The sequence below is a fragment of the Takifugu flavidus genome, unplaced genomic scaffold (genome assembly GCF_003711565.1).
Source record: "Takifugu flavidus isolate HTHZ2018 unplaced genomic scaffold, ASM371156v2 ctg831, whole genome shotgun sequence".
NCBI classification, from domain to species: domain Eukaryota; kingdom Metazoa; phylum Chordata; class Actinopteri; order Tetraodontiformes; family Tetraodontidae; genus Takifugu; species Takifugu flavidus.
The window spans coordinates 1-8,211 of NW_026622441.1; the positions used below are offsets into that span (position 1 = coordinate 1).

General features: G+C 39.2%; 1 long non-coding RNA gene across 1 annotated transcript; it reads right to left on the reverse strand.

Moving 5' to 3' along the window:
* Window positions 1-6,161: 6,161 nt before the first annotated feature.
* LOC130521253 (uncharacterized) lies at window positions 6,162-7,379 on the reverse strand. The gene is made up of 3 exons (XR_008949247.1): window positions 7,214-7,379; window positions 7,005-7,130; window positions 6,162-6,807 (listed from the first exon to the last, which is right to left on the reverse strand). It is a non-coding gene; the product is annotated as an uncharacterized LOC130521253 (long non-coding RNA).
* Window positions 7,380-8,211: the final 832 nt, after the last annotated feature.

Genomic DNA, 8,211 nt, shown 5'->3' on the forward strand with positions numbered 1-8,211 from the left:
GAATAACTCTGATCCATAAGAGGGTTTCTAACGTCTTGCGGGGACACTTCAGTCTCACAGTCTCTCCAACAGTTTCTTTCTTGGTCTCAATGTTGTTATTTGTGCATCCTGTAAAGGCAAATAATACACCCAACATAGGAAAATGTGTTTGATCTCTCCAAAATGACAGAGCAAAGAGCAGATTCTTCGAACTAATTAGTAAAAAAATGTAGTTTCCTGGGTTACTTACCCCCAAATCTGACGGGAAAGAGGAGGATATAAAATAGAATCACCATTCTCTACTTAGTGCGCCTGTCGCGTCTCACGGGTTAAAGGTGCTGCTCAAATGATCAGATGAAGGAAACAGTTTCATTACAGTGTGCTTGGTTCTCAGTAAGAGCACAGGGGAAGTGATATCAGCTCGTTTTCCAACCTCTGAAAACTGAAGCAGAGTTTTTAAGTTTTTAAAGTAAAAGCACTGTGATGAAATTTCCCTTTTTTTTTTTTTTAAATCTGAGAGTATTTCGTTTTGATGGTGAAGGAAATCATTTAAATTTTAGCTCCCTGACTCGCCAACCAGAAATTTACAGTAGTAACCCAGAAATTATGTTTAGAAGAGATTTTGGTTTGTGTTTTAACACATCCAATAAGAACATCTACACTTCAAACCAATTTAACCTTCCTCTGGTGTTCGGGTCGGCACCGACCCGTTTTCAAGTTTGAAATGCATTAAAAAACACATAAATTAGTTTATTGAGTCAAGGCTTTTTGACTTTGTCAAGTACCTCTACTTCAACAAGATAAAACAAAAAAAAATGTTTTCACTAAATTATAAAATGCTCTGGTTGAAATTATGACCCTTGTGTGTTCGGGTCGGTTTCGACCCAGTTATAAAAGTGAGATTATAAAGCAATAATTAGAACCAAAACTTAAATCATAAGTGCACTGTCAGCCAGCTCCCAATCATGTGAGCTTTAGGGGATTCTCATTTTGCCTTGTTTTCCAGTATACCTGCACAAAAACAAAACAAACAACTGTGACAGGCAGAAATATTTTCCGTGCAACAATGTCACTTCAGACCTTTCGCATGATATCAAGAGTCCTCAGATTTGACAACAGAGATACCAGAGCAAGATCTGACAAGCTTGCCCCCATCAGGGATGTATGGGAGAGATGGATGCAGCTTCTTCCACTGATGTTCAACCCAGGGCCAGAGGTGACAGTGGATGAACTGGTCCTCGATATGACTGCTGGACTGCAGGGTCACAATATCACTTGTGACACATTTTTTACCAGCTATGACCTTGGACAAGAACTTCTCATGAGGAAACTTTCCATGGTGGGCACAGTGAAGAAAAACAAACCTGAGCTACCTGCTGAAATCTTGCAGGTGAAGGACAGGGCTCCACTTTCCTCAAAGTTTGCTTTTACAGACACCACCACTGTTGTCCCATATTGTCCAAAAAGAAAATGGAATGTAATACTTATGTTGACTCTTCACAAAGATGCAGCTGTGTCATCAGGAAGTGACAAAAAGCCCACAATCATCCTCGACTACAACAAAAACAAAGGAGGAGTGGACAACCTGGACAAGCTGACTGCCACCTATACTTGCCAGCGAATGACCAGGAGATGGCCAATGGTTGTGTTTTACAACATCCTTGATGTGTCTGCATGTAACACATTTGTGTTGTGGACCCACATCCACCAAGGGTGGAACTCAACCAAAAAAGCCAAGTGGAGAATGTTTCTTGAGGAGCTGGGAAGCCACACATTGAGCGAAGGGAACAGGTGCCCAGAGAACCAGACGCTGCCGCCTTGGTCAGACCACTGCAGAGCGCACCTTGCAACTCCATCCACGTCATCAGCAACACAAAGAGCATCCGCAACAGCATCCTCCTCAGCCAGCCCTGCCTCAACACCAACCAGAACAGCCACAGCCACAACCCCACTCAGGCAACCTGATTCTAAAAGAAAGAGGTGTCAAGTCTGCCCAAGCAGTAAGGACAGAAAGACAAACGTATTGTGCTTCAAGTGCAAGAAATATCTCTGCAAAGAACACACTAAAAGTGCCACTTTTTGCCACACATGCATCTAAACACACGCACATACACATGCATGTTCTTGCACACAGAGACTTTTACTCTGATTTGGTATTTTGGTTTGATTTGCTAGATTGGTTGTTGTTTGTTTGACCTTGCAAATCTATATTTTGTGTTATGACCTGTTCTGCTTTTCATTTTGTGTTTATATGAAAGTTCTATTGCTGAAAAAAATACTTTTTTGCCTTTTTCTTGAAGTAAATATATATGGGTCGAAATTGACCCGTAACACCATAGATGTTACTATTGTTAATAATATTAAAATGAAAAAATAAATAAAACAAATTATTTAAGAGATGTGTTCTAATAGCACTTAGTAATAGTCAACACAACAACCTTTTATTTATTTATATGATTCTGTTGAGGTTCATTTTACCATTTTTTTTAAATTGAAATCGAGGGGTATACTGACAAAAAAAAGGCCCAGAGGCCCACACCAAAAATATTAAAACCAATATTTTCATGGATATGGAAGCCTAACAAGGTAACCAAGAGATGAGAAACAAATTGGATGATAGCTATTTGTTTTTAGTGTATTTTACAGCTGATTTAAGACACGGGTCAAAACCGACCCGTTAACATCAGAGATAGTAACAGGAAACGAACACAAGAGGAGGGTTAATTTAAACTAATTTACTAATAATTACATGTATTTAATATAGAATAATATTAAGAATGAACAAACTCTCTCCTTGAGGCAAGGGTGGTGAGGCAGAAACCATGAAATGACCCTGTTTCCTTTAACCCAACTGGTAGAGAGAGGGAGAGGTGCAATAGAGGGAGGTTAGAAAGACAATAGACACGTTCAGCACAAAAATATTTAGATTTAAAATTCAAAGAACAATAATATACAAGTCTGTTTAAGCGAAGTGGAAAACAAGTGTGTAATGACTTCATCTACCACGAGGGGGAGACATACACGCTGCAGTACATATTCAAATTGTACTGCAGCACCAACAATTACGCATTTGTGCTTAAACTTGCAGCAGTTTTTGAACCTGAACTGGAACCAGTAGGTCTGTTTGATGTGGCTCAATCTAATAAGCAGTCCATCAAAGTCTGGTGACATCCTGATGTGCAGAATTATTTAAACAAATGATAAACTAGGATTGCATTATTAATTATTAATTCTTATTATTTTGTGGTCTAATCAGCTCACATAGAAGATTCTTATAAAGCTAGCCACACGGTGCTTTAATACTAGACCAATGTCTGCGGATGTCCAGACCTCCAGTGGATATAAAGAATAGTTGAACATTTTTCGCTTAATTTATAATCTAGGCCAATGGTTTGACAAACAATTATGTGGTTTAGACAGTTCATATGTTTCAATTTCCGTGTATATCGGATGCATCTGTTCATTTTCAACCAAATGTCTGTTTTACTTATATACATAGTAACTTATTAACGGCTGCCTTACAAATGAATTTTGCTTTAACAAACAAGATTAAAACTAAATTATTGCCCACAAATCAGATCAAAGACAGCAGCTCATTGTCGGTCAAACACTGAGGACACCAGACTTTGGAAGAATCTGTCAATTAGTTTTCTTTTCTGTTCATATGTAGAAATTCATCAGTAATCAAACTACTGTGGAAGAACCTCTCACAGGCTGCACCTCACACACACACACACACACACACCACACACACACACACACACACACACACACAGACAACAGAACGTTCACAGTCCAGCCCAGGAAGCCGTGCTCCACATTGAAGCCGAAACGACACAAATGAGGGTTCAAGTTTCATGTTGGCTGATGTTATTGTGAGCTGTGACCTCACAGGCTGCTGAGAAGGAGCTTTCCTGGATAGAAATGTGTTAATATAATAGATAATAGAACTGGTTGAGGACGTTATTGTAAAATACAAATACCGGTAAATAACATCAAGGTGAACTTAATTTGTATGTGCACCATTGATTGTTATTCATATTTTACATTTTACCAAACCCCTGTTTTCTCTCATTCATTGGTTTTTGACAAAAATAAGGAAGTCTTCAGGAGGAGGCGGAGGTGACTCTAGGGGGCGCTGCAGTTAAGATATGCTTAGATATCACCATAAATGCCCAAATGCATCACTATATTTGTTGCAGCCAAAGTTTGCAGACACTTAATGTCTATGTACCACATCGACATCAGTGCTGGAGTAATTTTATTTTCTCCCTACAAATTAACAAATATCAAACACGCACTGGTGCTGTGTCACAGTGGATACATTGAGTTCCTCACTATCGAGGGTATAGGGGTTGGTTTTGGACACCGCCTCAGATTTACACGTCATCATTGGAGATTTAACGTGTGTTGATTATTTTCAGGATGGCGAGTTGAGAGAAGAGAGCTATGTAACGCTGAATTTCCCCTCAAGAAAGAAAAGGCATGCAGCAAAGGGGGAGTTACCCCCAGAGTGCATTTACTCTGGTGTCAGAGGCTGAAAAGACTTTGAATGTGAAATTTAGAAATAGAAAGAAATAAGAAAATCATTCAAGAGGTATTTCACCCAGGATGACAAAATGGATGCGTCTTTGCTGTGGACCTAATGTGTGAGTTGTGACTCTGAATAATCACTCTGCAAAAAAAAACCGCAACAATTGTAGACATGTGGTTATAAATGTGGGCAGAATGAGCAGAATGGCAAATGTGCACACATCAGGAAATGATGCTAGAATCTAAGTTTCAGTCTGAGGGGAACTAAGTACTGGTTTACTGCAAAATAAATAAATAAAATACAGTATATATTTACCAAACTCATTATATCCGTTTTCATATAGAATTCTCATTTTATTGTCATTTATTTTTGTTATGAGATGGTATGCCAAAAAACCCAAAACCCCAAAAAATGACCCATTATTGTAGTTGATTTTGTCCTCAAAGCTCATTAAAGTGGTCGTAAAGCAACTTAAACAGTTTTTTTGTGTGTGAATGAACTGAATCAACAACAACACCATTTTAGGGAAACGTTGGGGTGGTCCATTTGTCACCAATCCCCCATTTAAATATTCACCATGTGCTGGTGATGTGTTAGTTATCAGTGGATACTTCAAGGTACGGCAAAGCAGGCGTTAAACTGAGTTACGCCACAATAACATGAGTTCAGCACAGTTTTGCCTTTAGGTACAGTCAACTTTCCCCTGCTGCCCCCGAGAGGCATGGTGTGAAGGTTAAGTTTGTCACCCGCGCTGTTCTTTACTCTTATGTTAAGACTCAGACAAACCACACAAACAACTGGAGTCCTTTCAAGGGAGAGCTGAGCAGCAGTTCAAGCTTCCTCTGTCAACTCTGCTCGTCTGCTGCTCACTCGCCTCTTTTATTTGGTGCATACAAGATTTATGTCAATCAGGACCTCACGATTCCTTGTTTCCTAACTACTTTTCCCATCTTTACGACCTCCTTGTCTTATCGAACAGGGTATGTCTAAGTGTTGGTTCCAGAAACAGCTCCAGCACTTAGTTTAAACATTCACACATTCCTTTTCTTAACAACATTCCTTAAACACTCTAAATCTACTCATCATAGCATTTAAATGATAATAGCAATAACAACAATAATTCTTCTCACAATGGCATTTAGTTAACAGTGAGTTAAATACGTAAAACACAGCATCTCTTTGCACACATTTCATTTGTTAATGAAGGAAAATGACCAAAAATATGGTAAAATGAAGTATAATGTAGAAGTCAGCCTTAATCAGCCCTTCCAGAGTAATAATAAATGAGTACTGGTTTACTGCAAAATAAATACATAAAATATATATATACCAAACTCATTGGATCCGTTTTCACATAGAATTCTCATTTTATTGTCATTTATTTTTTAAATGTTATGAGATGGTATGCCAAAAAATCCAAAACCCCAAAAAATGACCGATTATTGAGTTGATTTTGTCCTCAAAGCTCATTAAAGTGGTCGTAAAGCAACTTTTTTTTGTGTGTGAATGAACTGAATCAACAACAACACCATTTTAGGGAAACGTTGGGGTGGTCCATTTGTCACTAATCCCCCATTTAAATATTCACCATGTGCTGATGATGTGTTAGTTATCAGTGGATACTTCAAGGTACGGCAAAGCAGGGTGATGGGCGTGGTTAGCCCTTCATTAGATGCACTGTTCGAAGCGCCATTTAGTATTGTCTGGTGGATGCGGAATAAAGACGTTTAAACCATCTGCTCAGTCTGAGTCGTTCCTCGTCCTGCCACAACGTCACAATAACATCAGCACAATTTTGCCTTTAGGTACAGTCAACTTTCCCCTGCTGCCCCTGAGAGGCATGGCATTTAGTTAACAGTGAGTTAAATACGTAAAAGACAGCATCTCTTTGCACACATTCCCTTTGTTTATGAAGGAAAATGACCAAAAATATGGTAAAATGAACACTGTTGTAAAAACAAAACACTGTTGATACTAAAGCATCAGTATGGTCCTCATAGACGCTTTCTCTGATCCATAGTCATTATGATCAGTATTCATTCATTCTCAACATTTTTCCCCCATCTCTTCCCACCTCTCGCACCTTCCTCATACATTGAAATATAGCACAGCCTTTTTCATGTTGTAACAGTTTTTTGGTAATAAACAAGTGATATTTTCCGCTTCAATTTCTTTTTTTAAAAAAAAGAAGGTAAATTTCTTCAGGAAATCCCATCTTTAAGGTGGAGAGTTTCTTGGTTTGGGTCCTCAGCTTGGGGTTTTTGATTCCGAGTTGGCCAGTGGATACATCCACGCTGATCACACAGAAAACATAGAAATAATTATGTATATGTTTGTAGCCAATATTTAGAATATTATGTTGCAGCAGTTTGGAGGGCCGTCTTTAACATGGAGTAACTGTTGTTAAATAACTTGGTGTTTTAATATGTGCATCAGCATAGCTGAAATGTATGCAATTTTCAAGCCTCCACTAAGAAATGATTTCATTTACCATCGACAACAAGAAGACCATCATTGCCAGCAACAAAAGCAACGCAATGACAGTGAGGAAGATGATCCACCAGGCGACTTTGGTGAAATACTCGATCTCTCTCTCCATGAATACTGTCAGTTTTACCTGTTGACGTTCAAGTGAATATAGGAATGATTATTCCCCACAGTTAGGCAGCTGAGTGTGATTTTACTATCTTTGGTGTTTACCTGTGTGCTTAGTCTGTCAGATTTTAGCCCAGTGTTTTCTGGAGAGTTTGTCAAACTGAGTGTCGCATCCACGGTAATCATTAAATAATTAAATGAGCTGTAATCCTGAAACAGAGAGCTAAGACTTCACAGGTTTTCAATGATGGAAAAATAACTTGAAAGCGTGGTCAGCTCCCACCTCCAGGAATGTGGTGTTCCAGAGACGAGAGTCTGGTGAGTGGAACTCAATAACTTGAGTCTGGTAACACAAGAAAAGAGTACCAGGAGTCTGAGCTTGATGTCAGTACAGATTTCCATATCCTGCCCCGGCAGCTCCAGCTTCCCTCGAGGAACCCCCAGAAAACCCACTCTGGGAGGAAGCCTGACATTGCTCTTCCTAATATCAGCCTCAAAAGTGTAATTGAGTACTGCAAAGGGGAGAAAATTATGCATGTGGATGCTGCAGACGCTTCAGTTAAGCAGCCTTTAAGAGATATCATGCAAATGCATTTTTTAAATATCACTTCACAGCTGTTTTACTCCTATTAAGTTACATCTTCAGTCAATCAAATAGAAGAGAAACTTACTCAGTTTTGGGTTGAAAGACGAGTGTGATATGTAAGAAAAACACGCTTGAGCTGTAAAATAACTGTACAAGTGCAAAAGAACACCAGATCAAAGGTGCTTCCTGTTGTCATGTCATGTTATCGTTTGCGTTTTATACCATACCATGTACGTTTATCACACTGTTCCTTAGTGATGTCTATTTTATCCGGTGTAACTCGCAGGGTGCTGCTGACACGGACCACAGGCCTCGCTCTGGAACGCAGAAAGCCTGTTGATCATTTCAATTCAATTGTCTTCATCTCCACGTGCTTAAGTTTTAAATACCTATAAACAAAGACAGAATCGGACAGAGATCCTACAGCCAAATCAGGGTACAGATTATCGTCCACGTCCAAGTTCCCGGACAGTGAATATCCAAACAGCGTCACAGATCTGGATCTGGATGAGAGCAC